A 13,466-nucleotide genomic window follows, 5' to 3' on the forward strand; every position below is an offset into this window, starting at 1 on the left:
AAGTTGTCACTTAAAGAGACACAGCTACAGACAATGAGAATGACTGACACTGCAGTTCCTGTCGGCACCACTGAGTGTCAGATCACTGTTTGTGTTACAGTTGGTTCTCCTACCTCCAAGTGGTCCAATAAGTGCAGCTTTAATCCTCCATTGCCATATGTTGAAATTTTATTTTGTATTTATTTTATTATTATGTCCAACCATTACTGAGGCACACAGCATAATTTTTGCTGCTACTTGTTTGCTACGTTGCTGCTTACTCTCAGTCTATTATGACTAAATCCACAGTGAACGCTGATTTAGAAAGGTGATTGCTTGTTGAGGGTCCTGACATACGTTCTCCATATTTGATATAGTTAATGATTCAATTAAAATGATTTATACATTAAAACATAAATATGATTTATAGAAATTACACTCCCATGATTTTAATAAAATGTTCTCTTTCCTCTAAATCTAAACTTTTTTCATCCCGTTTGAGTGGGGAATGTCCTGCATCTATAGTCCAGTAAAATGAACCTAACTTCTGCAGACACAATAAATGTTTTCTCTAGAATAAAGTGTTAACATTTCTGATAAATGCGCTCTCATGAGCAGTGAAGAGCAACGACTCAACACAATCTAAAAATTGTTTTAGAGAAAAATCTAAATACATTCCCCTCCCTCTCCTGACCCCTGTGTCTCTCGCTGGTCTCCTGTAATTCTTCCTCTCTATCATGATCTTTCCACCTCCTCGCTCTAAGGGTTTTTTGTTAAGATAAACACTGCAACAAGTCGAGAGACAACATTTCACCCTGTGATGTAGTGTTGGGTTAAAAAACGAAGCTGTGTGGAAAACAGCCACAGGCAGATAAAGAAGTTGACCCTAGTATAGAAAAGCATGATGTGCAATTTTCACATGTGGCTTAATTTTCATATCGAGTTACATGTGCACCACAGATCATGAGTGTAAATACTAGAGAGGGTTCATATGAGTTAAGCTTCCACTGTTTCCCATATTTCAGTTCAGTTGTATTGTCGTTTTGTCTTTGATAACAGGAGAGAGACAGAAAGACGACCTGGCTGCTGAGGACCACCACCCTCCCCCTCGTAACAGGACCCTAACAGAGCAAACATTCCACACTAGATAGCAATTGTGTGTGTGTGTGGTGTGTGCCCATGTAGCAGACAGACTCATGTAAATACTTCAACATTCCACCCTCCTGCTTACTGTCAACAGCCTGTGTGTGTGTGTGTGTGTGTGTGTGTGTGTGTGTGTGTGTGTGTGTGTGTGTGTGTGTGTGTGTGTGTGTGTGTGTGTGAGAGACAGAAAAAGGGAGAGCTGGGAGATGAGGAGGAGGGGGCTCACTTGAGGGTTTTATGTGAGTGTACTGGGGATAGTGCATATGGCAGCAAAGCACTGTAGATTTCAGAGGTCACAGGTATCTGTCACCTGAGGTAATAAAAATGGACTGCAGTGTTTTCACAAAAAATGAGCACTATCAGCTGAGATTACAGCAGTGATAAAAAATGGTTGCCACACTTTGCAAGACTCCTAACTTTCTCTCTCTCTGTCTGTGTTTGGGTTCTGACGTGTGCGAGGACATCGTGTGCTTAAAGCTGTCGACTGCTTGAGTCTGTGAGGAGAAGAAATCTATTATAAAGGCTTAGTATTCACTCTCGATGCACGTCGAGCACCTTTTGCAGTTTATTTCTGTAGGGGTCGGTGGCCTGGGGTGTGTAAGAGGCATTTTTTGTTTTCTTTATTTCCTGGGTGATTTTTTATTATCATTATTTGTGTGTTGGTATGTTTTAGGAATGTGTATTGGTTTATATTTTCACATTTTACTCACTAAAGAAAAAATAATGAATATATAGTTTTTCCTCTACACTGACACTGATCTCAACTAAAAAAACACTAATACACACGACAGCTGTCAACCTTTCACAAGCATGTTTCTGTGCAGCAGCAAAATTACAAAGCCGACTTCCTCTTAACACCTTTTTTTTTTTTTTAATAACCCTCAAAATCACTGGGACAACTTGACAAACCCAGTCGACAAAAATAGTCATCCTTTAATTCAGGGTGTCAGCAGCTCAGAAATGACTGTTTGCTTTGGCTGACAGGCGCAACGAGCAATCAGATCATGTTCTAACATAATTCAGTCTTCTGCCAACATAAACAGGCGTGTTCAGTGAGAACACCTTCACTTCGCGCTTCAGAACATAAGTCACGGACTCAGCGTCATCTCTGAGTGCAGTTTTTTTTTTTACAATCAATTTCACACTTTTCTCAATAACACGGCCACGTTCTCAAAACACTGAACATATTCACCATATCTGTCACCACTTCATCCACGATTGATGTGAAGATTCACCTGAAGCAGCTTTTAGTCACAATGCAGCACGGCGCTGGAACCAACTGCCTGATGGTCTGAGGAATGCTCCATCCATTACAGATTTTAAAACCAGATTGAAAACTTTTTTATTAACAAGTGCCTTTAGTTAAACTATTTTACAATGTCATACCATCATTGTGCTTTATAAATAAAACTGCCTTACCTTGAAATATTTGCAATTTACATGTGCTCCAGGTCCACCTGCCTATTCAATTCTGTTCATCTACAGCTTTGTCTTTGTCTGCTGATTCTGTCAGGATCCCTCATAGAGCCAAACCTCTGCCCGACCTGCTCTCCTATGGATGATCTACTGGAGTTCACCTGTTTGGTACAAACTCCTGACTCAGTCCTTATCTGTCTGCTCAGGATTTACTTTAAACTTAAAACGATTTTATAATAAACCTTTCTGAGTTCTGTGTTCTGCTTTGAGAATCCCGACAGAACCAACATATTTCCGTCAAAATGCAACAAATTTCTGATCTGAAATCTCACAGTTAATAATATTTAACATGTTTTTTAATATGTTAATATCTTTTTTCTACAATTTGCTGCAGTTGCACAGCTTTGCTGGTGGTGATCACTGACAGTTCACATAGCCTACTGATGGTGAATGTGTTGATTGTTTGGTTGAAAAAAGTGTCGAAATGATTGTTAAAAAAACATTACTGGACTTAAAGTTGTTGGGAGAACAGAAACCAGACTGTAGATGAGTACTAATGTTGCCTTGTGTCTGCTGGATGAGTAATCACACATCTGTTTGCTAACACATTTGTCATATCAGCTTTACAAGGTGATATGTTATAGTTGTGTTAACCACACTCGGTGAAAAAATCTGTAGATACTGCTCTGAGAAATCAGAACTTTATCATCTGTGTGTGTAGAAAAAAGGCATGATTCATTCTGCGTCATCATTACGTGACTCATTAAATTATAGTTTTAAAATTGAATTTAACTTAATTTACAGTGAACCGAAACTATTCCTCATTTTGCTCAGTGCAGCCTGAAAGTCCCCGTCGACCCCATGTGGGTCCTCAGACACCACTTTGAGAACCAGTGCTTTCCAGTAAGGGTGAGTCAGCAGGTACTGTGGTATGACCTGCATGAGTCAGAGCGGTATGAAATGAAAAACTTCATCTATCATCACAATACATCTCTCTCTCTCTCTCTTATCTCTCTCTCTCATCTATCTCTCTCATCTCTCTCTCTCTCTCTCTCTCTCTCTCTCTCTCTCTCTCTCTCTCTCTCTCTCTCTCTCTCTCTCTCTGCAAAGCTTCCCACAATCCTACTTGAGCTTTTTCATTGTTTTGACAATGACCACATATGTTTTACTTCTCTGACTCTGGCTCCCTCTGTGCACTGTTGAAGTTGTAACCGTCCGGTGTGATTACCGAGGAGGAGAGGTCACACACTTTGATTTTCTTCTCATCTGGTCTTAAACCAATGAAAGTATTTGTTGATTCTGCAGAGACATTTGTGAGTATGCAGCTTCCTCCGAGAAAGGAGCTTGCCTCAACTGATTAAGTGCAAATTAGGTCACTTGGCAGACTGGAGGACATTTGGGGTTTTGATATATAACCTTAAATATATCACACCTGTCAAAGCCCAAACATCTGCAAAAAGTAAAGAGCACAAAGAGAAGAAGGTTATCCTTACTTCCTTACTGATATATTTAAGGTTCTAAAGACTACAGATCCAGACTGTGAGCAGAACATTTACAGTTAAATTCCCAAACCAGATGGAGAAAAAAAAGACACTCTCCCTTACAAAGTACTGCCAGTGCTCATGGGCAAAGCACTGAAGAGGGAACTCCCTGTTCTTTTTTATTAACTCATTCTTTTGTTCCTGGTAAAATAAAAATGATAAAATCAACTGGAGCGGCAGCATCAGTAGCTTGCGAAGTGAGCGGAGGAATGTCTCTGAGAGCATTACTTCTTTCCGTTGGACTGACGGCAGACTGGACACTTCAGTGGATCCCAATGGCCTCTTGAGGTACAAAGTGGCATCACGAGACCTGATGGGCTAAGTATAAGCACGCTAGTGTTTTTGTTGAATAATTACGGCTTTCATTGTGAAATATCTCTCATACCCCAGAGTCCTGGGGTTAATTGGGTACATAAGCTACTTTTCCTACCAGAAACGTTGTGTATAGCAGCTCTGCAGCAGACACACTCACTGTGTGAAAAACAAACACACACGAGACGCAGCAGATCAGCGACGCAGCCGACAAAAGTGAAGCCAAAATGTCTCAATCACCCCCCTGGTGGCTGGCTGCAGTATTGTTCATAACCCTGCCTTTAATTCATTATTTGATGTTGTAAAAACGGGGGGGAAATGATTGACAGCTCAGACAGACTCATAATTGGTCGAGTGCATGTATCTCGATGCTCGATCGCTACTGAGCTGAATCAGGCTTCAAATGTGCAAGATGGCAGAATTTGTAACCGAGATATTGTGGCTTCATTTGTGTATAGTGGGAGGAAGTGGCGTCCATCTTTATTTACAGTATATGGTTGAAACCTTCATGATTTTAAGTTAAGTTAAGTTGAGACATTTGTTAACTACTCCGATTAAAATAGTCCACAAGTGTGTAAAATTCGATGACACCTCCTACATTTATTGCTGCCAATACAAAATAACATTTGTTCAAAACAAAACCTTAAAAGTATTATATTACATTGTGTACGTTTGATCTAATTACCTGATCATATTGCTTTCTTCCTAGTAATATCTTATATCCATTCCTGTGATTGTGTGACAGTCTTTGATACGCTCCCTGGCTCGTGATGAAAGAGGTTTCGTTGGCTTGTCTCTCTCTGTCTGTGAACATTAACTGAAGGAACACAAATGTTGTAAACTTCCTTCGAAATGTTAGACATGAAGTCAAAACTACGACAGACTGGACGACACACTGATGTAATATACACTCACACCTCTCTCTCTCTGGCATTGACAGATAAAAACATAATGCCTGCCGGACACTGGATGAAGACAAAACAAATCCAATGCACCTTTTTATATTCACAGTTGGATTATTTTATGATTCAACATGCATTCTGTGCGTAAAGTAAGGTCATAATTATACATTTTGAGTTGTCATTGTACTGACTTCAAACAGGCTGCATTGGATGTCATATTATTATCATTTACATCAGGATACATGCAAATGTCATATGCAAATCTTGATTCAAATCAGTTCTGTTGGTACAAGAAGGAAATGTTCACAAACATGGTCTGTGTCCCCTTCCTGCTTTTCAGAGAGGTCACCAGTGGTTTTCATTTCAACACATTTGGCTTCGTTTTACAGCTGGCAACTTGAAGGGAGAATTTAGTGCTGTACTTAACTGAATAATGTCTGACAGATGGTCATTAGGGAATACGTTGTTTATAATTAAGCTGTTAATTATAGGTATGTTAGTATGCACATAATGAAACTGTGTAGCTAAAGATGCCAAACTTAACCACATACTGTACCTCTTTAGTCTGGTTTAATGTCTCCTCTATCATCATCCACATCCCCTTACACATCTTATCAGGGGGTACACACACACACGCATACACACTCTCTCTCTCTCTTTCTCTCTCTCTCTCTCTCTCTCTCTCTCTCTCTCTCTCTCTCTCTCTCTCTCTCTCTCTCTCTCTCTCTCTTCTGGTTAAAGACATTTAAAAGAGGGTCTGAGTTCACCCATAGAGAACAGTGTACGTCACCACCGCTTTAAAGAAAGGGTTAGGGTTAACCCTAACTCCCATAAACACACACACATGCAGAAAACACAGTAGAGCAAATTGAATTAATGAATTGAATTGCAATTGGAACATTTTACATGACTGGAACATTCTACACGATTGGAACATGGACCTTTGTACAATAAAGTCCTTAATGCAAATTGAATTTAGACTTTGTGAGGTTCATCTCAGCAGGATCTGTGGCCAACAAACTAGCTGAAAACATTAATTATAGTTTTTTTAGAAATCATTTATTCGTATTGTGAAGATACATATGAGTTGCATGCACTGCATTACAAGTTTTTATTGATATTTTTGATCGTGGAAACCATCCCTGGACGTTGTCCAACGTTCCAGAATAAGTTAAGCCAAACCATTATTAAGGGTGTTATTCCGACAAATCTTTGCCACAAAGTATGAAATCAAGTAATCCAGGTAATGAGTCAGTAACAACCAACGTGCAAGTAAACCCAGACAAACATTGAGTCCTCAAAACTCACAGATGGACTCATATGTAGTGTTGGATACACATCATGGCAGAGAAATCAACATTTCAGTTTCATTTTAGTTTCTAAAATGAACACATTCATAATATGATTCATTGATAATATTACATCATTGTATAAGCTGCTTACTCAGCAAGAAATACTCGACATAGCTTAGCTAAAGGTGATAGTGTATTTCACAAAATGTCAAAATTTGCATTAAAACATTGTTTTAATCGTTTTTACTAGATTTGCTAGAAAGCAACCATTTCTTAACAGCATTATATGGGAGCATTTGCAAAAGGGTATGTTTTTCTATTCATGGCCGTTTCTCTGAGCCCTTTCCTTAGATTTCCAGCCAGGTCATTCCTCACACTCTGTAAATTCAGGACAGCTTGCCTCTGATATGTCTGCCTTGAAACAACCAGTGAGACACACAGGAGTTAGTGCCAGGCACAGAACGTTGTATGAGGCCTCAGGTTGAAGGACTGGCTACCTGCTGGCTTTGATCCTATAGTCTGCTGACACTCTGCCTGTCCATGTGTTAACAGACATCACATTTCACCCTAGAACAGGCCCAAAAACATCATCCACTCAATCCGGCCTCACTGCCCCCACAGTTTCCATGGGAACCTGCCTAAACAGGGCCACAGGGACGGCAGCCAAGTCATGATGTCATTGACACTTCAAAGTCCAAGTTTAATTAATAGCATGTGGAGCTGAGATAGGGAAAACAGAAGAGAAAGAAACATATTGTTTTTGTCTGCAATCAGTATGAATAAGCTAATTTTGTGTGATATATGTTATATATGTGTGGCAGAGAGGAATCCTGAACTACAACAATTTTTTATATATACTACAAATGTTAGCATGGTAGCTAATTAGCACACCCTTGTCCCTTACCAAAGGTTTTATACACTTTAAAAGACAAGGGACACGTTTAAACAAAAAGAAGGATTTTCTTGATCAACATCCCCAGTTTGTCCTGCCCTTACTGCTGTCGCCAAGCAACAGACAGGATTAAAAGTATTAATGCCCCTTTGTTTTTTTAACATGTGTACCGTTTGGTTAGTGTATACTGTTCGGTTGAGTTGAAGCCTGATACTAAGCATTGGACAGCTCGTCACAATGAATTCTGGTATAGGTTGGCCAGAGAAGGATCCACCTGGATCTGGTGGATCCTTCTTTGTTTTGGATGCATTTGTTGGCCACATTTGGAGGAGCCTTTGAAATGGGACAGTCTAGAAGCTGTGTTACAGCCGGTCTTCTAATGCAGCACATGAATTGACAAACAGCTTTAGTTATAATAACTTTATAGGCAACGGCCCTCGGCAAACAGCTAGAAATAAAAACCTGATTCTCTATTCTTTATTGTTTTAAAAATAACATTTAAATGACCTCTGAGCATAATCTTATCTCATCAGACAAACGTTGAATCCACTAAGTAGAATTACAAACTGGTGAACCCACCCACTGCTCATCACCTGGCTAATACCATTCCTAAGTGAAGTGTAGTGGTGGCAGCTTCATGCTCTGAAGGTGCTTCTAAACAGCAAAGTCGGGATTCTGGTCAGAACTGAGGGAAGATTTAATTCATTCAAATAAAGAGAGGTCATTAAAGAAAACCTGCTCCAGAGTTCAGCCAAGAAAATGCAAGAGTGGCTTCAGGACAAGTCTTTGTCCTTGAGTGGCCGAGCCAAAGCCCAGGACTTTAACCACAAAGAAAACAAGTGAAGAGAACAGTTCACACACTCTTCCCATCCAATCTGATGGAGTTTGAGAGGATCTGTCAGGTTTAATATTTTCCTGTACTTAGGTTCCACCAGTTCAAGGTGTTTTCAGTTATTTAGTATCTCCTCCTGTTTCATGTTTTCACACTCCGTGTTCTGTTTCGTGTTTATTTTGTAGTCTCTGTTGCTTGTGTGTTCTTTCTTCACTTCCTGTCTGTGATTGTCTGCACCAGTCCTCATGTGTTACACCTGTGTCAAATTGCCCTGCCTTTCCTGTGTGTCTGTATTTAGCCTCGGTTCTTCCTTTGTCCTTTCGGATCGTCGTCGTATGTCTCTGGTCGTATGTGTTCTCGTGTATACCGTCTAATCCTCTGTCGGATCTCCTGCACTTCTGTATCCCGTGTCTCTGAGCCTCTGCACCTCTGCACCCCGTAGCTTCCTGTATTTTCTCCTTTGTGCTCCCAGTTTGATTTGTTAAAGATTCGTTTGATTAAATTATACCTTTTTTAAACTCTCGTCTGGGTCCAACTGCCCCACACCGTGACAGAGCGATCGACCAAAGATATGGACCCAGCAGAGATTAGTTTTCACGAACAAGTTTATTATTTGGATTGTCTGGTGGACAAGCTGGGTTCACGGCACCCAGCACCAAGCAGAGACCCTGGAGAGATCTCTGTTGTGGAGGTATGGCTGAGACCGCCTTGGTGAGCCATTTCGTCCCGTACCTCGTGAGGTGAGGGACAGACTCAATTCCTCAACCTCAGTCCCATCCTCAAACCCGTCGTGGAGCCGCCTGGCTCGGGAGGACCCGCAGCCTCAGAAGCTTCTGCTGTGGGTGGCAGAGGTCGGGCAGCAACCCCGCCTCTGGCCTGTTCACAGGCACCACCTCAGCCCATCCACAAACCCATACGTGGAAGCCGCCTGGCGTTTGGAGGACCCGCAGCCTTAGGGAACGTCTCTGCTGGGGTGGCAGGCGTCGGAGGCGCCCAACAGGAACACTCACCTCCAGTCCTGGCTGAGCCACAGCCTTCCCGTCCTGGCTGGGCGCAGTTCCCTGTCCGGTCGTCCCCGGCGCGCTTCCGTCTGGCCCTTCCGTCGGGCCTCCTTCTGTCCCGGGGCTCACTCCTGTTCGGCTCGGGATCCTCCTCAGTTCTGTCCCGCCGGTCGACTGGCGTCACCCTGTTCGGCGTCGGGTCTCGCCTCTCAGTTCCTGTCGCCGGTGGGTCGCTCGTCCTCCTGTTCGGCGTCGGATCCTGCAGCGCTCCTCCATCCTGTCCGCGATCGCTGGCGTCACTCCTGTTCCGCGTCGGGATCTGCAGCGTCTCTCCAGTCCTGTCCGAGTCGGCGGCGTCACTCCTGTTCGCGCGATCGTCTCATCTGTCGCCGGGACCCGCAGCGTCTCCTCAGTCCTGTCGAAATCCGACTGGCGTCCCCTGTTCGGCGTCGGATCCTCTCATTCTGTCGATCGGACATCTGCTGTTCCGATGTCGGGATCCTGCAGCGTCTCCTCAGTCCTGTCGCGCGAGTCGCTGACGTCACTTGTTCGGCGTCGGGATCTCGCAGCTCTCTTCCAGTTCCTGTCCGATCGGCTGGCGTCACTCCTGTTCGCGTCGGGATCTGCAGCGCTCTTCCAGTTCCTGTCCGGCGACCTCTCTGTTCCGTCGCCTTCCTGTCAGAATCGGCTGACGTCCCCTGTTCCGACGTCGGATCCAGCTCAGTCCTGTCCGGTCCCGACGACGTCCCGTTCGGCGCGATCGCGTCTCAGTCCTGCCCGGAGATCGGCTGACGCCTCCTGTTCCGACGTAGGGATCCTGCAGCCTCTTCAGTTCCTGTCCCGGGAGAATCCCGCGGCGTCCTGTTCTAAGTCGCGAATCCCTGCTGTTGCCATGCCCAGGTCGCGACTGTTCCCCGGCGACGCCTGTTCCGGCGTTGGGTCGGCAGCAACCACGCCAGTCCCAGTTCCTGTTCTGCGCTGGACGGTCCCGGCAGACGCCACTCCTGTTCCAGCGTCGGGTCCCGGCGCTGCGACTTGGTTCCTGCCCCACGTCCAGGGCTGAGGTCTGCGCCCTTCATGTTTGGGACAGCTGCAGAGCGCGGTCATCTCCTGAGCTCCCGTGCTCCGCCTGACCGCCTCGGCGTCCTCCTGAGCCCTGTACTCTGTCCTGAGCCCAAGGTGCCCCTCTGAGCCCTCTCTGTCCTGAGCGGCCAAGGTGCCGTCCTCTGGCCCTGCTCTGTTCCTGATCGCCAAGGTGCCGTCCTCTGAGCCCTGTACTCTGTTCCTGATCGCACGGTGCGCCCCTGAACCCTTCTCTGTTCCTGAGGCCAGTGCCGTCCGCCGATCCCTGCTTGTTCCTGATCCCACGGTGCCGCCCTGAACCTTCTGTCCTGGCTGCGTCGCGTACTCTGTTCTGATCGGCCAGGTGCCGTCCTCCTGAGCCCTGTACTCTGTTCCTGATCGCCAGGTGCCGTCCTCCTGAGCCCTGTACTTGTTCCTGATCGCCACGTGCCGTCCCCTGAACCCTTCTGTTCTGAGCAGCGTGCCGCGCTCGTCCTGGCCACGCCCCGAGACTCTGTTCTCTGCCTGACCGCCTCGTGCCGCCGCCCGAGCGTGCTCTGTCAGAATCCTCTCGGATCCCCTCCTCCCTCCCGTCTAAGTGTTTGGGCCGTCTAGATTCGGCCCTTGTACTGTCAGGTTTAATATTTTCCTGTACTTAGGTTCCACAGTTCAAGGTGTTTTCAGTTATTTAGTATCTCCTCCTGTTTCATGTTTTCACCTCCGTGTTCTGTTTCGTGTTTTATTTGTAGTCTCTGTTGCTTGTGTGTTCTTTCTTCACTTCCTGTCTGTGATTGTCTGCACCAGTCCTCATGTGTTACACCTGTGTCAAATTGCCCTGCCTTTCCTGTGTGTCTGTATTTAAGCCTCGGTTCTTCCTTTGTCCTTTGGATCGTCGTCGATGTCTCTGGTCGATGTGTTCTGTGTATACCGTCTAATCTCTGTCCTGTCCTCCTGTCCGGATCTCCTGCACTTCTGTATCCTGTCTCCTGAGCCTCTGCACCTCTGCACCCCCTGTAAGCTTCCTGTATTTTCTCCTTTGTGCTCCCAGTTTGATTTGTTAAAGATTCGTTTTGATTAAAATTATACCTTTTTAAACTCTCGTCTGGGTCAACTGCCCCCACACCGTGACAGGATCTGCCTGCAAGAATGGGTTAGACTGCCCAAATCCATGTGCACAAAGCTGGAAGAGACCGATTGCTGCCAGAAGAGCTTCTACAGAGTACAATTTTAAGGGTCTGAATTCTTCTGTAAATCACACATTTCAGTTTTTGTTTTCACTCTGAGCCTCTGGTGGGGAGGAAGGAGGGTGGTTGACGTAGCACAGACGAAGGGGAGCTGGAGGAGTGATGATGGAAATTTGAGATGTGAACGGATCCAGGCAGAGCACTGGGGATGATAAGGTGTGTCTGATATACATTTAGGGAGGGTTAAGGACAGCAACAGGATGAGGTGGGAGAAGGGGGATGTGCTTATATCAGGAATATCTAACAACTGCAGGGTCACTTCTGGAAACTCTTTCAAAGTCAACATTTGGTTTATTTTCACAGCATCGTCCTTCGTTGGCCTTCAAAAGCACAAAGAAGCCCCTGCTCTCCACTGAGGTCTGTTTCACATTAATCAGCCTGCTGTCTCAACTCAAAAGACCTTATTACTTTATTTTAACAAGAAATGTGGATGAAATTACTGAACATGAACTATGAAGCCTTTATATCGCCAATGTGTGCGGATCACACTGTTCATGTAACTCAAGCAGCAATAAAACATTTTATGTTGCAAATTTTCCAACGACCCCTCTGAGGTTTGTTCTTATCTGATGAAGTGTTCCCTGAACTGCACTTGAAATACGAGCTGAGATAATATACAGACACAGGTATTAGGGAAGAAGGGTGGATGCAGTGAGAGAGAAAGACATAGCACTTTTAAGTTTATATATTTATAAATGCATTGTCACCAGTCTCTCGGACATGAATAAATACTTCCACGGCCATCCCTCCACTTTCCTTTGTGTTCCCAGCTAAGTGGCTTAGGAGGTACTTTCGATGGTGAACATAAACAGCGTCATCGCTCGATGCTTCACTGCTCACAGTGGCATACACGACACTAACATTGCTCTGTGGCTGCAGCTTACAACCACACTTAACACCATGGCAATGTCTACGTCCCATATGTCACGCATAATACCCATGGGGCCACAGTCCTAAAGGGCCTGGCTTGTCCTGTAACAACAGCATTGTGGTGGACAGGTGACATAATGTTTGTAGGCAACCAAAACAAAGAATAAAGAATCTCAGATCACAACACACACATGTGCTTGGGACTTGTTTGGGACGCTATTACTCCGAAGTATGTGAAATAATGGTTAGCTACTACTTAAAATAATTTAAATTCACTCATTATCTACCAGAAACAATGTTATTAACTCCATGTTTTTAGCCTAAATTTTCTCTGTGACCCATGCACGAACGCGGGTCCAGAGGAGGATCACAGCGGACATTTAGGCTAAAAAGTTGGTGTAAATGACGTTGTTTTGAGTCGAATTTGAATATTGGGGCTTCCGAACACTTCAAAAACACCACAGGCGCAGAATGGAGGCATTTTATGTTTTGTGGACTCCAACACTTACACCCACCCCTACATCGGCACAGTGGTGAGAAGATAATGAGTGAGTTTTATTTTTGGGTGAACTTTCCCTTTAATGCTTAATACGTCATACAAGTGTAACCTTTAAAAGGGGGAGGAGTGAGGGCTTGAGGACTATCAGAGGACTATCAGAGGAAGTCGACACAAGGGGCCACATTGTGCAAACTCAGGCCAAGCTCCTGAGATCACTGGCTTCAATAATTACAACACACACACACACACACACACACACACACACATATTGTCCTGTACTTCTGAAGAGCTTTATTTTCAATAACTTTTAAAGTTATCTCAACCCTTGACTTATTACCTGGCAGCAGTGTTAGAGTTATATGGGGGCCAGTAGGAGTCGAGCTCCTACGAAGCAGTTAAATCATACATTTTTGAAGGTGGCTAATACATCACCAACAATCATTGTTTTAACCACATATTGAGCATTTTCCTCTGTATTATT

Source organism: Hippoglossus stenolepis, chromosome 4, assembly GCF_022539355.2.
Source record: "Hippoglossus stenolepis isolate QCI-W04-F060 chromosome 4, HSTE1.2, whole genome shotgun sequence".
In the NCBI taxonomy this organism is placed as follows: Eukaryota; Metazoa; Chordata; class Actinopteri; order Pleuronectiformes; family Pleuronectidae; genus Hippoglossus; species Hippoglossus stenolepis.